Source organism: Elephantulus edwardii, unplaced genomic scaffold (assembly GCF_000299155.1).
Source record: "Elephantulus edwardii isolate Elephantulus edwardi_28Jun2011 unplaced genomic scaffold, EleEdw1.0 scaffold00103, whole genome shotgun sequence".
NCBI classification, from domain to species: domain Eukaryota; kingdom Metazoa; phylum Chordata; class Mammalia; order Macroscelidea; family Macroscelididae; genus Elephantulus; species Elephantulus edwardii.
The window spans coordinates 5,076,982-5,100,370 of NW_006399853.1; positions in this window are offsets into that span (position 1 = coordinate 5,076,982).

A 23,389-nucleotide genomic window follows, 5' to 3' on the forward strand; every position below is an offset into this window, starting at 1 on the left:
CATCCAAACAAAGGAAAAAAACAACCCAACCCGTGGAACCGTTCTGCTGTGGAATGTGTGGGGTCTCAGTGACTTGCTATCCAGTTGAGGAACACCACCAGGAGAAGAAGGGGGTGATGCCGGGTTGATTTACACATCTGGAGCCACAGGTCAAGTTTAAGTGCAGTGTGTGCAGGGGAAGATATTGGCTCTGTCAGTATTCTTGACCTTTTTACATAGGTGCAAATAAAAGAATACATATCAAGCACTTGGAGTGGGTACAATAATGTCTCCTGAAATTTGTGTATACCCAGAAACTCAGTAAGTAACTTTATTTGCTAATACGGTCTGTGTAGACAGAATTAATTAGGAATCTTGGCACGAAATCATCCTGGGTCTGGGGGAGGGGGAGCTGAGTGCAATGATGAGTGTCTTTTGAGAAAGAGAAGGCACAGAGACATGCAGAGAAGGCCAGGTGAAGACAGGCCTGGATAGGAGTTGTGCTCCCATAACATTAGGAACTCCATGGATCGCTGAACAATACCAGAAATTAGGAAGAGGCAAGTAATTGCTTTTCCCTCGTGTCTCCAGAGGGCATAAAGCGCTGCTCAGCCTTGGTCTTGAATTTGAAATCTTCCAAAATGCAAGCAAAGAAATTTCTGTAGTTTTAAGCTACCCGGTATTTGGCTATCTGTTACAATAGTCATACAAAACTAACACAGGATCTAAATCTTCCTCAGACTCTGAGGCTCACTGGACCCATATCCTGTTCAACTTGTAAGCATCAGTGGACAAGGTTTATATTAGCTCAGTTTCCCAGCAGAAGCTGCCAAGTTCACCACAACCCCTAGCAGCCCCGTGAACAGAGGCTCTGTCGGGAGCCAGCCTCACTCACCGTCTCTGATACACCTGACCCCCTTACCACAGTCACTGTCTCAATCCATCTCACCCAGGTACTTCTTGTAAGGTGACCCTCTACCCTTCTAAACATGATGTCCTTCTTCAAGGATTGGTTTCTTCTGGTGACCTACCCAAAGTACATGAGACTGAGTTGCAAATCCTTGCTTCCAAGAAGTGAAGGGATTTCACTCTCTCCAGGATAGACTTATTTGTTCTCTTACCAATTGATAATTTAGAGTGCTTGTTTCTGCAACCAAATAGTGTCTAACGTTTCTGGTGACTATTGGAAGCACAACAACAGTGACAACAACAACAAAGATCTACAACTTTGGAAACCCCACAGAGGATTTTCACTGGGTGTGAGTGGATTCCATTGCAGTGTATTTGGGTTTATCATAGGGCCTTAATCTTTGCAGAAGCAGAAGGCCATATATTTTTTTCTTTTTTTTTTCTGTAGAGTAGCTGATGGATTTGAACCACCGGTCTTTCAGTTCGCAGTATCCACTTGCACCACGAAGGTTCCTCCACAAGGTACAGGGAGTAGTGAGATTTGTAACACGCATTAGGGGCACACAAGTCGATTCGTAGTATCCGGGTCTTTCCTCATTTACCCTTCCTAAATGCTTCTATTGCTGAGGGCTAGCAGCTTGGGAGTCAGTTTTATGCTGGAAGTTGTGAAGGCGTCTCACGTCTTGAGGAGGGACTGGTCTGGAAAGAACATACTTCTAGGTCGTATAGCCCTGGTGTGTCCACTTGGCGTATAGAGGTGACTCATGGTTGCTGTGAAGCTGAACACTGTGACACTGATGTGTCAGATGTGATAATGGTTACTCATAGTGGACAGTGTTTGGTGGAGCTCCCCAATTAAAACAAGATAGGAAGGAGGAGTGACATCCACTTCTGAAATCGCTTGCCTCTGCCTCTGGAAACTCTATGACCTTGGAGAAATAAAGGAAGTTCATAGGGTTGCCATGAGTCCCCTACAACTCAATGACTCCACGGCATTTAACAACAACAACAAGAACAACAGCAACAACAACAATTATTGGAAGCACAGAGGGGCTCTAGTGGCTTGGTCAGCAGGTAGCCGCACTAACACAAAGATAGCGTCTCTCTGGCAGCTCTAATCCGCCAACAGCTCTGTAGGGAGAAGATGGGCCATCTCCTTCCAGTGCGATTTGCAGCCTCTGAATACCCGCTGGAAGGTCGAATTGGAGTGACTTAGAGGCATAAGAAAGAAGTAAGATTTTAGAGAAGTCTAGAGGGGAACAGAAGAATTACCTCAGGGAAAGAAACTGTTGTGTGGTTTGTTTTTTTTTTTCTTAGAAAGGAGGAGGAAGTTAGAACAAATGCTGAGGAGATTTTGTGAAAGCTGTAGTTGCAGAGAACCTGTTCACGGCTTTCTTTTCCTCATGTAATTAAGACACCATCTCATGCCTGGGTCTTCCGCTCTTTGATTGCCTGCAGTTTGCCTGGGTCATTCTTTGGAGCAAGGCTGCCTCTTGAGAGCTCTTTGCAACACTTCATGGAAAGTAGGTTCTTGCCATGGGTTCTGAATTCTGCTGTTTAGTAGGCTATGTTTCACCTTTGGAAGGAAGGAGGGCATACATTTTCCCTGAGGGAATCTATAGAGACCCAGAGAAGTGACACTTAAGAGTCATTTACTTATCTTTTAGGAACCGAGTGAAACATAATGGACTTTTTCTTACTCTACTTAAGGGCCAAGATCTTTCTGATTTTTGTTAAAAGTCAACAGCACTGTGATTCTGGGGGATTCTCCAACCTATTAAAGGTTCCAGGCTGCTGCCTTCCATTTGAATGGCTTAAAGTGTTCAAGTGATACTTGCTCTTTGTTTTCAGTTGGCATGATTTTTCTGTCTCCTCACAGGGTCATGTTTGATATAGAGAATATGTGTAAGTCAGTGACACTATGAATTTTAAAGATAAATTCTTTTCACAGCAAGTATTGCCTTCCTCAAAATTGTACCCAAACTTTAGGGGTTCCTTCCCTCTCCCTTTTAGAGCAAATACAATTATACGCACCATCTGAAAGCTGGTTTTATACACTGCGCTTGATGATGCAACTTCATAAGTGCTTTTATTTTGGTTCCACCAAGTGGAGGCCACCATTTTCTTCACACAACGCTAGGGCTCCATGCCAGCGATTGATTTTGTAATCAGTCCTTCTGGTCGCCCTTTAAATTAAGTTCCTGCCTATGGATTTAATTGGAATTTAATAAGACAGTTAGTGCATAATAAGCAAAATTCACGTCATATTAAAAACATATTTACTGAAGATTAACCACCATTGAGATACAAATCTATTATGCAGAAACTCCAATAACTATTTTTCGAAGGTTAAATCATAAGTAAACATTGTGGAGTGCTTCAAGTGAATCCAGATCTTCAGATTTGTGGTCTTCTCTCTCCTACGTAAACATCCCTGTTTACTATTATACAATTCATTTCCATCTTAGACAATTAGTACATGACATCTCCAGTTTCTGAAGGCAGTTGTGGGGTGGGGGTGGGAGACAAGTAAATTTTCTACCTTAATGTAAAGCAGATTTTCTCATTCAGTGGCTCTGAAATGGAACTGGAAAATTTTTATTTGACGAAGACCCTAGGTAATATTGCTGTCTGTCGACCACCCTCTGAGAACCACTGATGTCTTATTTTAAGGCTAGAGGGAGATTTTGGTTTCCTCTGCTCCAATTTAGGGACTGAGTTTTGTGAAAATTTGCAGCAATGATTAGAGACAGCCACACGTTCTGTATCTCTCTCTCCACTGAAAGGGGTACCTTCCCCCCCCCCTACTGTTCTTGAGAAAATCTTGTTGGTGTAAAGAGAACAGGATAAAAATCGCTTCAATCCTAGGCAGTCCCTTGGTGGCAGCCGACTAAAAACTACAGAGTACCCCATTGCCACAGAGTCAGTTTGGCCTTCGTGACCCATGACCCTCCACTGGGTTTCTCAGGCTGGATATCTAAGGAGAGGAAGTTACTTCTCTTTATCCTGAGGTGTGGCTAACAGTTTTGAATTGCCCATCTTTTGACTGGCCACTTACCACGTCACCTCCTGTGTAGCCTGGGCTATTTCATAGTCCTAGACATGATCAAATAAAAACAAAGAAATTTAAAAAATTGTTGAAATCATGCATGGAGTCAGAGAATCTTTTTTAAAGTTTGAGTGCAATAACATCAAGATTCCCTTACCTTAATATAGCATTTTGTATCTTATGATCTAGTCTAATGTGTATTATCTTACTTGACCCTTGCAACAAAGACTCTCCAAGTATGGTTTCTAGACCATCAGCACTTCCTGGGGGTGTTTTTAGAATGAAAGTCCTCGAATACCACCTCAGATCTACTAAGGCAGAGATTCTGGATGTAGGACTCAGCCCAGATACGTGTGTGTGTTTATTTATTTTTCTTCTAATACATATCGTTGTCGTGTACTTTCAAGTTGGAACTAACCCATAGCTGACCACCCTGCAGGTTTTCAGAGGCAGTTAATCACATGGGAGGAGACTTCCCATCCTTCTCCCGTGGAGCAGCTGGTAGATTCAAACCTTGTACCTTTGAGTTGCCAGCGCAACTCTTTCTCACTAAGTCCACCTTGGCCATTTCAACAACCACATTGTGGAGGGGTGCTCTCAATCTGAGGCGCTTGTCATGATGGAACATAACCCACCTACATCTGGATCGAAGTTAATTTTTTCATTTTTTAAGTAAACCAGTTTGTCCTCTTCTCTGTCTTCCTAAGAAAGGAGTCTGTGGTTTGGCAAAAGCTTCCCTTAGAACTTTAAATCATCCTAAGCAAACAGTGAATGAAGCAAGGTTGTGTTTTGTGAAGCAGTGATTACCAGGATGGTCTTGGAAGAGTTCATATGTACCGTGTCCCTAGAGCGATGTATTTGTAGGTATTTCAGAGGATCCAGGAAGTCTATATTTGAGGGTGGATTAACTTACAAACAGTACAACATTTTCATGCTGTTGTTTTGTAGCTATGATGATCCTTGGCCCCAGGACTGTGGCCATGATCTCCTTTCTCTATTTCTCTATTTATAGGCTCACTTCGCTCCCAAATGTGAGAGCACCAATCTCTAGTCTCACTTGGTGGAGATTGTGTCTCCTGCTTTGAACTGTATCTGTGTCTTAATGACATCTTAGCTTTACTCCTCACAGAGCGTTGGATTCTTCTTCTGTGATGACATGTACAGTTCAGTGACGTGACTTACATTTCATCATGTTGTACAACTATCACTATTAGCCCTTTTCAGTTGTTTTCTTTCCTTGGAGAGGGATATCATGCTCTGAAAGGTGGAGAGTCAGCAAAAGAGAGGAAGACCCTCAATGGATGGTTGGTTGGCATGATGCGGGGCCTGTGTCAGTGGCCTCAGGTGTGTCTGGGGTGATAAGGATGGGGCAGAACTGGACAGGGTTCAGAATAATACACAAGATCACTATGAGTTGTACTTGACCTGAAGGTACTTAATAACAATAACAGAAGCTCAGTGTCCCCTAAGCATGTCTTCCTTTCCCTTTTAGAAATATATTTTGATTGGTGTTCTTCTGACTTTGATACATACTAAAGTTTGAAAGCCTTTGTCTTTAAATTGACATCTTTACTCTTCAGTATTTTGGAGAACTCCCTAACAGTGGTCTTGCCCAAAGCAATATGTCTCCTCTTCCCCTGAATGGTGGTACCAAAAGTGTTGATTGTGGAGCTAAGTATGATGATATCATTGACACTTTCAGTACTTTCTCTGTGAAGAAGAATATGGCATCAGGAATGGAGGAAGACTCATCAACAACCTGTGTTTTGCAGTCCACACAGTCTTGCCTACTAAAAGTGAGGAGGACCTGAAGTTCTTGCTGCAGATGATCAAAGACTTCACAGTCTTCAATATGAATTACATCTCAGCATCCAGAAAATAATGGTTCTTATCATGGGGCCAATAGGCAATATCATGATAGATGGAAAAAGGCTTGGAACTGTTAGTGATTTTATTAGAGTCTAGAGCAGACCGTATATCATTTAGATCAAGAATTTTAGGTCCCTTTGTTTACCCTTCTAGACCCAGAGAGAAGAGTAAACACTGAAGATCGTGCAAGACAGTGATAGTTGTTGTTGGCTACTTACTAACCTTCAAAGTAAGGCAGCTACAATGGGCTTGCTGATCTACATTTAATAGAACTATGTCAACATTTATAACCAGACCCACTAGAGAGCTCTAGGCAATTCTGACTCTTCAGTATATTACCATAAATACAAGCTGGGTTTAGAAGAGGTCTTAGCACTAGAGACATTATTACCAATGTCAGATGGATCTTGGCAGAAAGCAAACAGTACCAGAAGAATGTCTTTCTGTGTTTTCATTGACTATGCAAAGGCATTTGACTGTGTGGCTCATAACACATTGTGGCTAACCTTGATGAAAATGGGAATCCCAGAACACTTGATTGTGCTTGTGCAAAACCTTTACTTGACCCAGGAAGCAGTTCTTAGAACAGAGCAGGGAAATATTGCTTGGTTCAAAATCAGGAAAGGAGTGTGTCAGGGATGCATCCTGTCTCCATACCTTTTAAATTTATATGCAGTACAAATCATTTGGGAATCAGGGCTTTATGAGGAATGTGGCATCAGGATTGGAGCTAGACTTATCAACAACCTACATTATGCAGGTGACACAACCTTGCTTGCTGAAACTGAAGAAGACATGAAGTTTGCTGCAGAAGGTTAAGGACTGCAGTCTTCAATAGGAATTGAAGTAGTAACATTAAGAAGACAAAGATATTCACCCCTTGGCCAATTAGCAGCACCGTGACAGATAGAGAAGAGACTGAGGTTGTTAACTATTACAGCTTGTAGGATTTTGAAGCTTTGTCTCACATACTTTGGGCATGTGGCCAGGAGAGACTGGTCCTTGGAGAAAGACATCCTGTTTAGAAGGTGGAGGGTCAATGCCTGAGAGGAAGACCCCGAATAAGATGATTGATACAGTCACTGTGACAGTGGGTTTGATGTGTCAGAATTAGTGAGACTGGCTCAGGACAAGGCAGAGTTCAGTGCTACTGCACATAGGGTTGTTATGGGTCGCAGGTGACTTGACGGCACATAACAACAACGTAACAGTGTATTTCCTAGGCTTACACATTTGCTGGAGGAAACTATCTACCTTTCTTCCAAGCAATGGGAATAGATTCTAAGCAATGGTCTTTCAGCAACCCAACACATTAAATACTACATTAACAGAGCTCCTTAGGACTATGCCAAGGAATTCCAAAGGTTAGCTCAGGTACAACTTGTAAGTTTCTTTTGAATTGCAACTCAGAAGGTGGGAAGCTTGTTCACAGACAAATGCAATTAAATATGGGGCAGTGGAGGAAGCTTAGAGAGACTTCATTCAAACAGCTGAAAAATTATCTTTGAGGTTTTGAAGAATATCATGTGAGAAATTGGAATTTTATATTCCTCTCCACTACATAAATCTCTAGGGTATTAATTTTGTTCTCTGTATTTCTTGTTGAATATATTAAGTGTTAAAACAAGTTGTGTTAGAACTCTTTTTATTGTATTTGGTTGGAATTTTTTTTTCCTGAATACTTGGGCACTTGGAGGCTCCTGATCTCTTTTGCACCTGTGCTACCTTGGGAACTAATCTTAAATGAAGGGCTAATCTTTTTTGTTTCTTTCATTTAAAGAAGGTCACATTTTTTTCACTTGTAAAATACTCATAATAAGGGATCAGAAGCTCTTGATCAGTTTTAACACTCCAGATAATTTATGCACTTAGGCTTGAATTAATGGAAATCAGAGATAAATTTGGGCCAGTTCCAGGCCATTTGAGGCAGGGATCTCTACACCATAGTATTTTATCACTGCATCTAAAACATTGAGGATCTCTTTGGACATCTGTGGATTGGTCCAATTTCTTAACTTGAGGTGCTGATGACCTCAACAAAGCTTCTTCCAAGGCAATCCCTTAATACAAGAAATTAACCCTTTTCTAATAAAGGTTGCATAGTGAAGAGTACCCAGAGGGGGAGGGGCATTGTATAACAATGAAGAAATTTTTCTTTTACTTTTCAAAGGGAAGAGTGAACTGGAGGGGAGGGAAATAAATGCAACAATGAATGAATGGAAATCCAAAATCCCTGTAAATGTTTGTTAAAATTAATAAAACAATTAAAAAAAAAGAGAAATTAACCCTTTTTCTACAACACTGGTGCTGTGTGGTCAAATGTCATCTTGAGGCATTTTCAAGCATGAAAATGTAATTTAATTTTGCTTTTATCAACTTTCTAAGTTATTTTAGATCTTATTTCATGGTATCCACATGTAGTAAAATTACCTTTTTATAGTATATGCAGTTAATTCTAAGATTTCTGGTCAACCACCTCAACAATTGAGACATAGAACACATTCATCACCGCAGAATATTCCCTCCTGCTGCCCATTCACAGCTATCACCTTGAACCGTCTCTAGTCCCTGGTGACTGGAATCTATTTGACTGTCATTTTGAGTCTTCTGTTGTTTTTGTAGCTGTTAGCTGCAGCTGATCTGACTAGAACACACGGAAGCCCTATGAACAACAGATCAGAAGCCTGTCCTGTCCCTCGTCATCTTGATGGTCATTGATGGGCTCAAGTCCATTGTTTACACTGGCTCAGGTCATCTGAGGGATGCCATGTGAATAGAATCATGTAGAATGTAGCCTGTGAGTCTGGCTTCTTTTACTCATGTGATTAGATTGAGATTTAATCATAGTCCTGCATGTATCAGTGCTTCTTTCTTTTTATTGCTGATAGTTGTTGTTGTGGTGGATCATTGTGTCAGAACCAGCCCATGGCTGACCCTCCAGCGGGTTTTCTGAGGCAGTAATTGCACAAAAGGAGGTTACCCCTCCTTCTCCTGTAGAGCAGCTGGTAGATTAGAACAGCAGACCTTTGGGATTGTAGTACAGATTCCATTATGTCCATGTACTATAGTTTGTTTATATATTCATATATTTGCAGGAGGAGTGGTATTCACTTCCTAAACAACATGCTTCTGAAAACTCTATGAACTTTGAGAAACAATAGTTATTGAAACGCTTTAGGTCTTCTGTTCACAGGGTCGCTCTGAGTCGTATTCAACTTGATGGCAATCATCATCAACAACAATTACAACAACAACAAAAATATTTGTTTAGATATTTAGTTCTTCCTGGTTTTCTTTAATTGCTGAAATTTAAAAATACACTAGAAACATTTGTGGATGGTTTTTGTGTGAATGGAACTTTTCATTATCTGTGGATAAATACTTAAGTGTGAGAATACTAGAAAAAAGAGTTCTGGTGGCATAATATGTTGTGAATCGCATTACTAATGGACAGGTGAGTGGATTGAATCCACTGGCTTGTGTATGGAGGAAAGATGGACGATCTCCTCCAGTAAGAGTTACAGCCTCAGAAACCAACTGTGAGTAAGAATTGATGTGAAGGCAGTGGCTGTATGTGTATCTTTAGCTTTAAATGAAATGGTCAAGCTATTTTTCAAAGTGGCTCTACAGTTTTCCACTCTCACTAGTAACGTATAAAAGGTCTGGTTGGTCCACAGCCTTGCTGGTATTTGGTGTCGTCTTTTTCAGCTATTCAGATACAAGTACGTGGGAAAACAATGGACAGTCTCCTCCCGTGTGATTAACTGCTTCTGAAAACCCACTGGAGGGTCAGCTATGGGTCGATTCCAATTTGATGGTATACAACAACAACAACAACAACAACAACAAAATAAGTAGAAATATCTCATGGTCATTTGTAGTTCTTAATAATGTTAAGGACCTTCTTGTATATTTATTTGTGAAGTTTCTATGAAAATATTTTCCTCAATTTTTGTTATCTTGGTTTTTTCCTGCTGAGATTTGAGCTTTTTTTTTTTTTTTAAAAGAAGTATTATTTTATTTTGTCTTTGTAAAGATACAGGAAACTAGATTTCCATCTAATAGTTTTTATCTAAATTGTTCTGTAATAATGAACACGTGTTTTAACATTTGCATTCCTTCTTTCTTGACTGTTCCATTTTTGTTAATCTAGTGCCCTCTGTCCTTCCCCTCACCTCCTAGTCTTTGGCATAAATGTTGACTGTATTGGTCTTCTAGAGATGATTTTTCTCAAAAAAGCACATTACTCATGTATGATATTGTTTATCTCATGCAGACTATCAACAAGATAGGGAGCTCTGGTGGCTTAATGACAAGGAGTTGCCCTGTCAAAGCAAAGGTATGTGGTTTCAGATTCACCAGAGAGAAAGGTAGGTAATCTCCTGTGCCATTTATTGACTCTAAAAAAACACCAGAGGGTCAGCTATGGGTTGCTTCTGAGTCTACAGTATACAACAACATCAACAAGGTGGATTGGCACAGTGATTGGAACAGTGGATTTAAGCATATCAGAGATGAGAATCGTGGTGCAAGATTCAGGGCCAAGTTCAGATATGTTGTTCACAGAGTCACTGAGAGTTGTAGTTGACTCCAAGGCACCCAGTAACATCTGTTGATTCATTCTACTGTGACTCCTAGGAGTAGTTTCAGTTGAAAGTTCAAAGTATATTCCATGACCATAATCATAGGAGTTTTTCTAATCTCAGTGAATTTTTAAAGTGACTCAATAACTTTTAAAAATTTTCGTTTTGTTCTACATTTTTATCCCATTCTATCAGCAAGCGTCTTTTGGATCCCTAAGCAATATGGTATATATCCAGTGACAGCTGGAAATAAGGTAGTTCTTCTGTCTAGATGAAACCATGGTTTATGTAGGTTCTTAGCCTTATAGACTTTGATTCTGTTTTTTCTTTCTCTTTTGCTCCACATACATAGAAGCCAATGTTGTTGATTGCCTTAGAATCGAGCACGTCTCATAGCGACCCTATGAACAAAAGACCTGAAGCGACATTTATCAAATTTCACAGTTTCTGGAGGCACGTGGTTTAGGAAGTGGATTCTAGTTGTCTCTTTGTGGGAGTCCTTTTTGCATTCTGGATGCATGTACTTTTTTAGATATGTACATAGCTTTAATAAATTGTCAGAAGTCTGAATCTGTTCCTCTCTGCCTAACTAAGGCACCCTGTAAAAACAGGTCAACATCCTGCCCACTCCTGAGTTGCTGTACTGATGTGTCATCAAATGCATGATGATCTGGTTTATAAGAAGCCAGCTCTCTTTGCTATCACTCTTGGAGAGGATATTTATACTCAGGCTGAAGTGAGGAATATAGGGACTCAGAAATTCTGTGTAAAGTGGGACAGGAATCTGGGAAAACAGACATTCTAGAAACGAAGAGTAAAACTACATGCTTCCTGGCATATAATAACGGAATTGACAGTCACTCACTTGGTGGATTGGCAAAGGAGCAAACAAGTCTGTCTTGGAGCAAGTGTACCCAGAACACTCCTTAAATGCAAGAATGGTGAAACTTGGCCTCACATACATTGGGAATGCTGTCAGGAGAGGCCAGTCCTTGGAAAATGACATCTTACTGGGAAAGGTTGAGGTTCAATTAAAGAGAGGAAGGCCCTTAACATGAGAGAGTGACACAGTGACTGGAACAATGGGCTAGTATATCAGAGACGGTGAGGTTGAGGCTAGATAGGGCAAGGTCCACATCTGTTGGTTTTAGGGTCACTATGAGTTGTAGCCAACTTGCCGCCACTTAACACCACAATGACAGTAACAACATTTACCATTTGTGGACTGCTTCCTACACATATTTCTTTCATGGTTAAGTCTGTATACAGTTGTGCTCCTAACCCAAATGACATGTCATGGGAAAAGAGTGGCAGCCTCCTTCTGTATGGTTTACAGCCTCAGAAACTCAGTGGAGGGTCAGCTGTGAGCCTGTTCCACTTGACAGCAATGAGTGTGAGGTTTTTATTTCTTTTATACATCCAAGGACTCCTCTGTGTATACTTGTACTTGAATAATCACATCAGGACTTGAGAATAATTGAGGAAAGGATAGTGTATTGTTTTTGTTATTTTTAAATTTTTTTAAGGATAATGTAATGTTGTAATATTGTTGTAACCTGCATACTGTAAGCAGTAGCTTCAATCTTTCCATGATCTTCTAGTCTTCTGTGTTTATAAGGACATATTTTCTTTTTTAAAATTTTTTATAATTTGTTTATTAACTTTAATGAGAGTTTACAGAGACTTAGGATTTCCAGTTATTCATTGTTGCCCTTTTCTCCCTGCCCAACCCACCCTTTAAACAAATTTTTTTTGGCTTTTCATTCATTAATTGTTGCACACTTTTCTCCCTGCCCCCAGTTTGCTTTTCTCTTTGAAAAGTAAAAAAAGAAAAGAAATTCTTTCATTATACAATCCCCTCCCCCGCCTCCCAGTCCACTCCACTCTGCAGGTTTCATTCTGGACTCTTGTCATGACAGTAATACCCAATCATACATACCTTCTTTTAGCCAACCTGCAACAGGACTGATGTGAAAAAATAAAAAAATCAAGGCATGTGGTGCCCCCTGCCGGTAGGATCTGCCCTAATTCTGGACTTGTTCCCTAGTGACTGGTCTTCCAATATAATAGGGCTCAACCTTTACCTTGTGTAAATGACTGGCCTCTTGTTGGATGTGCTTCTTGGACAAAAGCCCTTCTCTCAAAGGAAGCTGCTGGCGACTGAGCATGTTATCTAGCTTTTACTAGTCTTTGGTCATTGCCCTTCTTGGCCTTGGATTCTCTGGCTTGGACCATGCGCCAAAATTCGATGAACCTCTCAGCTACAAGGTTCTTCCATCGATTTTCCACCCTGGAGCCGGCTGAAGGTGAGCATGAGCTCCGCTGCCTCTCCCAGTGTCTACCTGCCTGGAACACAGTGATATCTGACTACTTTCCTCCTCCTCAATGGGCCATACATATTGACATTTTCTTTTAAAGCTTTGTGGAGAGAAACCACTTACTTAAACAAGAAGATATCTATTACTCTTTTTTTATTATTAATTTTCATGAAAATTTACAGAGATTTTGGATTTCCATTAATTCATTGTTGCACTTTTCTCCCTGCCCACTCCTCCCCTCCAGTTCGTTCCTGTCTTTGAAAAGTAAAAGAAAAATTCTTTCGTTGTTATACAATCCCTCCCCACCACATCCACTCCACTATGCAGCCTTTGCTCTGGACTCCTGTCATGGCAATAATACCTAATCATAGATCCCTTTTAAATAGTTCTCTCTCTAATCTGTTTCAATGAAGTATACATAATTTATCCCATCTTTCTCAGTCTCCTCCAAACCCCGACGTCAGTCCCGTTTTATAACAATGCACTATGCAGTATTTGTCCATTCATGACTGAGATATTTCACTCAGCATGATGTCCTCCAGGGTCATCCATTTTGAATAATATTTCATGAGTTCCTTGTTTTTCTTAACCAAAGGCTACACTAATTCCGTAGATATACTCTCCCATGAACAAAGGTGGTGCTGCCCTAGCTGGGGAAATGTCTGCTCTCAAGACCTTCTCTCATCCCTTCACTGACTACCCCGCAGCAACGGTGGGTCCAGCTCTTCTCTTCCAGAATATAATCAAGAAAGGACAGCCAGATGCTTGGTAAAATCACTTTCTACAGCTCCAGTTCTTATATGTAGGTCAGAGTTGGCACGGGTTATTTTTGTTGTTGGTGTTGTGTATTTAAACTGACTTCCACCTGTTTATTTATTGAGCGTGGGCTCCAAACATCCCTCAAATCATTAGAAAGCAAGGATGGAGGAGTAAGGTCAGATATCATGTATTTCATACAATAGTTAAAATATGGGAATTTCCCCCATAGCATAGAGCTACAAGACAAGATCATTTGTATAATCTAAAGATTGTTGGTCAGTGTAACTCCTTACAGCCTGGGCCACCAGAGCTCCCTATCAAAAGATCAGGGAGTTTGAAAATGTCATCCCTTCAAAGGAAATGTTTTATTGATACACCTCTCCAATATCTATCTTCCTCTTTGAGAATCAGATGCCTTTATTCTGCTTTCAGAATTCGACTTAGTAGCTTAAAGGGCATAGATTATCTATCGATCTGAGCGAAAGAATAGACAATGTGTGTGTATATGTGTGTGTGCATGAGTTACATGTTATAAAGAAGTCTTCAAACCGGCCGTACCAACTTTTTGTTTTCTGTTCCTACAACAACAATGTCATCATTATCTGTAAAATCCTAGTGTCCTACACTCTTTACTTTTGTTGTTAGTTGGTTAACTAGGGGGTTCTAAGTAATCTTATGAAGAACAGAACGGAACGTTACCAACCTTGTGGTATTCTCACAATAGCAGATATGCACAAGCCTCTGCTGTAGTCACGGTGTACGTCTACCTCTTCACATTAGTCCTCGCACTAGGATGAACTTGAACTCAGACAGTTTAAATTCCTGTGAACAACCTGATTTGTATCCCTCATTTTCCCCTTCTTCCTAGACACCATTAGAACTTGACCAGCGTTGCCAGCCATGTCTGTTTCTTCTTTCCCTTTTTTTCTCCATAAACCCACATTGTGAAGGTTCTGACAGACTTCACAGCTCGAGGCAGACTGACTGAACCATCAGTCAGCACCCAGGAGGAGGAAAACCCTGAACCCATTTGATTTTCTACTATAGTATTCAAGGCATCGCTGGTCATTTGCAGTCAGATCTTATTCTATTATTTTCTCCTTCATGCCTTCCTCTCTACCCCTTTCTTCTAGGAGAACTGTAATCATTTATGCTTTTGCATAAGTGCCAAACAAATTAAAAATGCTCACAGACAGTGTTTTTCTCATTTAAATTGAAAAGAAATTTCTTGAACCCTCTGGATGAATGTAGAGATTCACAACCGTATTCAGCAGAAGAATTGTCTTGCTCTTTCAATCATAAAATACTAATATCTTGCTTATTTGAGAAATAGAAATAGAGACACAGCTTTCTGCTTTCCATCCTGAAATTAGATCCAAGCTAAGTGGGAGAATGGGGGCTTAGCGTAGCAAGAATCTCTCATGGTCTCCTAATGGTTTTCTTTGAGCCTCTATTTTAAAAGTCAGTTTCTTTGGCTCCTCCTTGGAAAATTTTGGGGTAAAGGTTATATATATATATATATATATGTGTGTGTGTGTGTGTGTGTGTATATATGTGTGTGTGTGTGTATATATATGTATATGTGTGTATATATATGTATATAGATATCCGTATATATGTATGTATGTATGTATGTATGTATAGATGTACACACATACATACAGATAGATAGAAAAATAGATAAGTCTGTCTAACTGTTGATTTCAGTCAATTATCCACCAGATAACTCACTCTTAACCAGTTGCCGTTCCATCAATTCTATATGTGTTTTGAGTAAAACTCAGAGTTTCCAAGGTCTTCTTTTTCAGAAGTAGAGTTCCCGGACCTTCTTCCAAGGCAATTCTGGGTGAACTTGAACCTTCAATTTTTCAGTCAACAGCTGAACATGCTACTTATTTGTACCAGACAGGGAATCATGGATGGTTCTTAAGATCTATGGACTTAGGGAACATCCTCCTCAATGGAACAAGCTGTGGTAGATTTGAGGTAGGAGGATCTTAGGGATCATCTTTTCCTTGTTTTTCAAAAACACCACTAGGGGAGAGAAAGCACTCGGTCACTGCTCAGGTTATCCTGTCCATTGGTGGAGAAGCTGTCTTAATGTGGGTTTTCAAGTCCCTGCTGCGGTGTTGACGTGTACCTTCTGCCTCATCAAATGTCTTGCTGGTAGCTCATCAGGGTGGATGTATATGCCTGGTAGAGGTTAGAGAACTCTGGCGTTCCTTTCAGTAATGCCTGCTAGGAAGCTGTCAGGAATGTTCTTCTAGGTAGCACTGTTCCAGCTCAGAGGGTTATGAAATGGCATTAGATTAATAATCATGCCTGCTTGTGCAGAGATAGATGGTGCTGATAGTGTTCAGGCTTGTTGACAAGCTTGGGTTCTTCCTTTCTTTATGTGTGTGCATTAAGGCGATTAGCCAAATTTAGGTTGTGAACCCATTGGGTGAAAATGATACCTGGTTTTATGTGCTGTTCACATACCTCCGGGTATGGAGGAAATGATACCAGTGTTATTGTCTTCTATTATTTTATTTTATAGACTCTTTCTTTGTGTTCCTAAGCAGAGATTTCAATATCTGTAAATTATTACAGGAATATTGAGTACCTTTAATGAATAAGCCTGTTTAGGGAAGTGTATAGAAGAAGGGAAAAGATAATGTGTTGCCTGTGAATCAAATTTATATGTGTTCTTTGGAGATACACACACACACACACACACACACACACACACACACACAAGTTGGTTTTGTTGTTTACATTTTCTGGAACTATGAAGGGTCTCTATGAGATGGAATCATGGTGAGTTTGGTTGGATTCTTGCCAATGTCAATAGAAGGCCTGTCCCTGTCAATATAGAAGAGAGAGATATAATCTGTCACTAGGTTCAGGATTCTGAAGCTCCATCTGACATGCTTTGGGCATGTTCCAAGGAGGGGACCAGTCTTTGGAGAGGGATATCATGCTTGGAAGGGTGGAGGGATGTGGAGGAGAGGAAGATCCTGAATGAGATGGATTGACTCTGATTAGGGTAGTGGAGGTGGGTGTGATGATGATGTTGGCTCAGGATAGAGCAGGGCTCAGAGCTGTTGTACGTAGGGTCACAATGGTTTGAATCAGCTTGATAGCACACAACAACAACCACAACAACAACAAGCATTACTGAGGCAACTCTGGGGGCATAATCCATAAAGAGCCACACTGCTTACTCAAAGGACATGCTGCTCTGACAGTTGGAAACGCCCATCAGCTCAGGAGGAGAAAGACGGGCAATCTCTCTCATGAAAATGATAGCTCCTGAAGCCCCAAAGCGTCCCTTCTAATTTAATGGCAAAGCATTGTGTTGGCTTGAAGCATTATCGGGAGTTCTGGAAAGGTTGGTGGCTCAAGTCCACTCAGAGGTGCCTAGAAGAAAACCTGGTGACCTGCTTCTGAATAGTTACTGAGGATTCTGGGAATGCAGGACCTCATGAGTCAGAGCCCACTCAGTGGCTATGGTTGACGTTATCAGATTTACTCCTAGTGGGAAGGAGAAGTCCTGCCAGTGTGAAGGTCCATGGTTCAAATCCACCAGCGGCTCCATGAGAAAAAGATGGGCAGTTTCCTCTCATACGATTTACTGCCTCTGACAACTTGCTGTAAGGTCAGGTATGGGTTGGTTCCACCTTGATAGAACTCAACAAGGCCTGGGTTGTGAGGTTCCCCACAAGTCAGGGCCAAGCTAACGACAGCCAGCAACAGCAACAACGACCTGGCAGCATGGAAGTGATCGCAGAGTCTGGGAGCAGCTGCACACAAATTCTAACAATAATGATAAAGAAGCCAATAACCAAATTGTCATCAAGTCAGAACTGACTCATAGCTGACCCTCCAGTGGGTTATCTGAGGCTGTAAATCACACAGGAGGGGATTGCCCATCTTTTCCCCACTTGTAGATTAAAACCACCTGCCTTGGGTTGATCACACATTACTTACTTACCCACTTCTTGTGGTTGTGTGCCTTTGAGTCAACTATGACTCATAACCACCCTTATGTACAGTGATTCTGAAATGTGGTCCATTCTGAGCCAATCTCATTTGCTCTGCCACACCTGTCCTCATTACCCCAGTTATTGTGTCAGTCCATTTCTTTCGGAGTCTTCCTTTCCAGTACTGACCCTCGACTCTTCCAAGCATGATATCCTTCTCTAGAAACTGGTACCTCCTGGCTACATGCCCAAAGTTTATGAGATGAAGTCTCAAAATCCTTACCTCCAAAAAGCAGCTTGGTTTCACTCTCTCCAGCACAGATTGCTTAGTTCTTGGTAGCCTATAGAATGTTCAATACTATTCTTCAACACCATAGTTCAAAGGCATCAACTCTTCTTCTGTAATCCTTGGTCATTGTCTAACTCTCTGATGCATAGCAAGTAATTGCAAAGGTGCACCTTAATCTCTAGACTGACATCCTTGCTCTTTGTTCTCTGGAGAGGCCCCTGACAGCAGAGTTTCCAAATGCAATTAATCTTTTGATTTTCTGGCTACTGGTACTAAAAGTGTTGAGTGTGGAACTGAGCAAGCTGAAATTGTTAACAATCTCAATCTCTTCTCTGTCTGCCAACTGTCACAGTGGTCAGAATCTTCACTTTCTTGATGCTGAGCTTCAATCCAGATTGCAAACTACAGTTCCTGACCCTCTGCAGCAAATGCTGCAGGCCCTCCTTAGTTTCAGTAAGTAAGGTTGTGTGATCTGCACAACGCAGGTTGTTGATGAGTTACCCACTAGACTAACTAAAATGTCTCATTTTTGAGAGTCAAATGGATGCAGTTGAGACACTCTTGAGTAAACAGCAGTTGTCCCTTACTCTTCCCAGGGCTAGGAGGTCCATGACCTTGCTTTGTAAAAATCAAAACCTGACTTCTCAGTTTCCAAGGAGAAGCTCTGTGGAGGGAAGTCTAGAAAAGGAGCTGCCTCCCTCCTCAGAGAAAAAAAACGCCATTATTTCCCCACCCAACGCCTTATAGCAGTTGCCCAACGAAAAGCTCTAATAGCAATTTGAGCTAAGGCTGAGTAATTTTAATATTACCTCCTGGGGTGACTATTTTGAATAAAAACACTAATTTGGATATAAAAGTCTCAGTGCATTTACTTAAATCAGTCCCAGTCCCAGTTTGCATGTGGGCTGAATTGCTAAATGTTAGAGCTCATTTAAAGTCATTTTGCTGAGTCACTCATTCAGTGGAAAACTGAGGGAGGTAATTAGAGCAGTAGGAGTGGAACTGTTGAGACCAGAGTAGATTTGCTCACAGAAAGGAGACAAGGCCCACCAAGGAGAAGCATGGGTCGTGGAGGTGCTGAGCAGAGCTGGGGGAGTAGGCTGGATAGAAAGTCTCTCTCACTCTCTCTCTGTGCATGCTTTATAAATGGAAGAAAGCAAATGGATACTTCCTCAACATCATCAAAGTGCTACTATTCTGTTTTAGAGCTGTGACTTTGATTATTTAACAGCTGTGTGTAAGCTGTGAGGTAAAAGTGTCAAAGCTAACAAAAACAAGAGGTACAGGATATGCCTGCATATCTAACAACCATAAAATGAAAGCAATAAAGATGAAAATTTTATCCTAAGTACAAAGTGACATGAGGAATCATTTTTGTCTTGGTTTTATATGCTTTTCCTTCCTGCTTCCATTTCGGGTTTGTTTTTGGTTGTTTGGGGTTTTTTCCCCCCACTAACTCTGTCCAGTTGAACTTTTGATGATGATGGACACTGTCCAGTGTGAAAACCTTAGCCCTAGTCTCTGAATTCTACCTAGTCTTTAAGCCTAAACTAAAATGGCACTTGAGTTCTAAAGTCCTAGAAATGTGGCTACTGTGACTGAGAGACTAAAGGGGATTTCAACAATCAACTTTTTCTATCACCACTCTAAGAGTACACTATGAGACCAGTAATTAGAAACAATATGTATATAGTTCTAATCCACCATGCTGCTCATGGGAGAAGCTTGGACAATGTCCTCCCGTGAGATTACCTGTCTCTGAAAACCTGTTAGAGGGTGGGCTGTGTGTCGGTTCTCAAAGGTACACACACACGTTTAAAATTATTTATTTAAAAAGGAATTTTGCTTAAATGGGTCTGAGTTTCTGTTAAGAATGAAGAAAAATGTTTGCAAATAGAGGATCAAAAGGGAAGACAATGCTTGGCATTTTTCAAGTTAAGACCTGGAAAAAGTGTCAAACTTCAGGCTGTAATACTGAAGAATTTGATGAGGGAATATTGAATGGTGCAGGCAGCATCAAAGGAAGGTCAAAGGAATACTCAGAGTCACTGTATCAAAAAGAATTAGTTGAAGCTGAACCATGTCAAGAGTAGTGTGTTATGAAGAACCAACGATAAAGAATGAAGAAGCCCAACTTGCACTGAAGACATTGGAAAAAGAAAGCACTAAGAATGGATGGACTACTGACTGACATATGTCAACAAATAGACACAGCTGGATGTGCTATTTCATCTAGGTAAAAAAAAATTCAGAAAACAGTTCCCTGGCTACCTGACTAGAAGAGGTCCATATTTGTGCTCTTTCAAAAAAAACAGCGTGATCCAACAGAATGTTGAATTTATTGAACAATGTCATTAACATCACATGCATGTAAAATCTTCCTGCAGATTATTTGAAAAAGGCTGGGATAGTACTTTGGCTGGGAACTAAGAGAAATTCAAGCTGGGTTTAGAAGAGGCCGTGGAACCTGGGATATAATTGCCGCTGTCAGACGAATCTTGGCTAAAAACACAGAATACCAGAAAGATGCTTTTTTGTGTTTATTGACTTGGGTAGAACGCCTTTGACTGTGTAGATCAAAACAAATGATGGATAGCATTGAGAAGAGGGAGAATCCTGAACACTTAGTCGGGATATTGCAGATCCTGCTCGAGGACCAGGAATCATTCATTTTAACAGTGAGGCTCAAAATCAGGAAAGCTGGGCATCAAGGTTGTAGCCTTTCACTGAACCTATTTAATATGCATGCTGAACAAGTGGTTTGAGAAGCTGAACAATATGGAGAAGAATATGCCATCCGGATTAGAGGAAGACTCAACCACCTGAAAAATGCAGAAGATACAGACTTGCTTGGAGAAAATGACTTAACACACTTGATGAAAAAGATGAAAACTGTAGCCTTCAATATGGTTTACATCTCAACACTGAGAAAACAAAAATCCTTACAACAAAAACAACAGGATGGATGGAGCAAAGCTTTACTATGTCAGGGATTTCATTTTACTTGGATATAGTTTCAGCACCCATGGCAGCAGCTGTCAACAAAAGACAGGTTGCAATGAGCATGTTTACTGCCAAGATCTTCTTTAATGTACCCAAGAGCAAGGATGTAACTATAAAGATTAAAGTGTACTTGACCCAAGCCATGGTATTTTCCGTTGTTTCATATCTGTGTAAAAAAGGTGTACAGTGAATAAAAAAGACCAACAAAGAGATGCCTTTGGACTGAAGTATCAGCAAAGAATACGGAAAATATCATGGACTGTTTGTTAAAAGAGTAAAAATAAATCTTTCTTGGAAGAAGTGCAGCCAAGGTATGCCTTAGAGACAAGTTTGGTAAAATTTCTTCTTACCCATCATGGTATGTTGTTAGGATGGGCTGTTGTTGTTCTTAGGTGTCATGCAAAGACTCATAGCAACCCTATGAGTTGATCTGAACTCTGTCTTCCTCTGTGCCATCCTCATCATCTAGGGCACACTCAATCCCACCACTAAAGTCACTGTATTAATCCATTTCATTGAAAGTCTTTCTCTCCTTCATTGATTCTTGATCTTTCCAAACATGATGTCCTTTTCCAAGGACTGGCCCCTTGTTACAACATGCCCAAAGTATGTCAGACAAAATTTCACTATCTTTGCCTCCAAGGAGCACCCTGGTTTCACTCTTTTTCCAAGACGTGCTGATTTGTTCTTTAGGCAGGCCATAGAGCACTCTTCTCCAACATCCCAAGTCAAAAGCATCAATTTTTCTTCTGTCATCCTTATTCATTCTCCAATATTCTGATGATTAGTAAGTAGTTGAAAAGATCATGGTTTGGTTCAGGTGGACTTTAGTATTCAAGCTGACATCTTTGTTCTTCATCACTTTGGAGATGTCCCTACCACCTGACTTTTCCAATGAAAATGCCTTTTGATTTCCTAGAGACTGAAACCAAGTTTCTCCTTGGAGGCTAGGATTTTGAAGCTATGTCTTACAGAGTTTGGGCACAAGGCCAGGAGAGACCAGTCCTTGGAGAAGGACATCATGTTTGGAAGTGTGGAGGGTTGACAGTACAGGGGAGGAAGACCCTGGATGAGATGAATTGGTAACAGTGACTGGGGCAATGGGGATAGGTGTGTCAGAATTATAGAGACTGGCTCAGGACAGGGTAGGCTTCACAGCTCCTGTACATAGGGTCGCTATGGGTCTCAGGTGACTTGACTGCACAAAACAACAACAACAACAGTGCAAGAAATCTTGATTGTGAATCCAAGCTAGATGAAGTCGTTGACAATTTCGATCTCCTCTCTATCTATCATGATGCTGCCTCTTTGCTCAGTGGTAAAGATTTTTGTTTTCTTGATGTTAAGATGTAACCCATATTGAAGGCTATAGTCTTTGATTCTCTGCCCAAGCACTTCAAGTTCTTCTCACTTTCAGCAAGCTAGGTTGGGTCATTTCCCATCTATTCTAATGACACATTCTTCTTCATAGAGTCCAGCTTGTTGAATGATTTGTTCTACACACAGATTGAATAGATATGAAGAAAGGATACAACCTTTGTAAAAAGACACCATACCTGAAAAATCAGAGGGTCAGCTAAGAAGAGGAAAACCCAAGGATATGAATTGACAAAGTGGCTGAAAAATTGATGTGGTAACTGGAACAGTGAACTTGGAGCATGGCCGAAATTGTGAGGATGACACAGTATAGGGCAGAGTTTAGATAGATTATTCATAGTGTTAGTATGAATGTGGGCTCCACAGCATCTATCAACACAATGGTTTTGTTGATCACAACTACATTGCAAATGCAGTTAATGTTATTAAACTGTACACTTAAAATTTTTAAAAAGGCAGGTGTTTTTGATACATACTTTGTCATGGTTAATACCACTGAATTATATAATTAAAAGTGTTAAAATGGCAAATATTTTGTTACATATAGTCAACTGTGATAAGTTTTTTCAATTTTTTTTGCAATAAGTTTCAAAGAGTAAATTTTCCAAATTTATGTCTTATTTTTCTATACAGCTATATCCCTTACTTTGTTGTTGTTGATTGCCATAGAGTTGAGCATGACTCATGGCGACTCTATGAACACAAGGCCTGAAGCCCCTCTACAACTATCGACATTTATCAAAGTTCAGAGTTTTCAAAGACATGTTATTTAGAAAGTAGATGCCATTCCTGCTTCCTTACTAAGCACAGAAAAATTACGTTTTACCACAATAATGCAAAAAAGTGAATTTTACTAATTTGTGTTTTCTTGTTGTTCACAGTTACAGCCCTGAGACAACAAAATATAAGCGGGCTCTGAACATTTTATTTTCATGTTCAAATCTGTGTCTGTAGCATCATGTGACTAAGGTTTGAATAATCCCCCAGGATAATACTGGGAAGTTCAAACAAAGACCAGGTGGCAGGCACCAGCTTAACCTATCGGGACTTGATCTCATTTTCACCAAGAACTATTAGAGCAAATGCATCTGATCAAGCACGTTTAGAGCTGGTGGGCCAAGCCATCAGGTTACCTTTGATCATTTCCTCTCACATCCTTTATTCCTTTTTCTGAGAAGACAATGATGAGAGACAATGGTGCTGTTCCCTCACAGCATTCTGGCCCAGAACTTCCTCTGTTTCTAGTGGGCATATGTGTGTGGAGCTGTTTCAAGGAACTGCAGATGGGC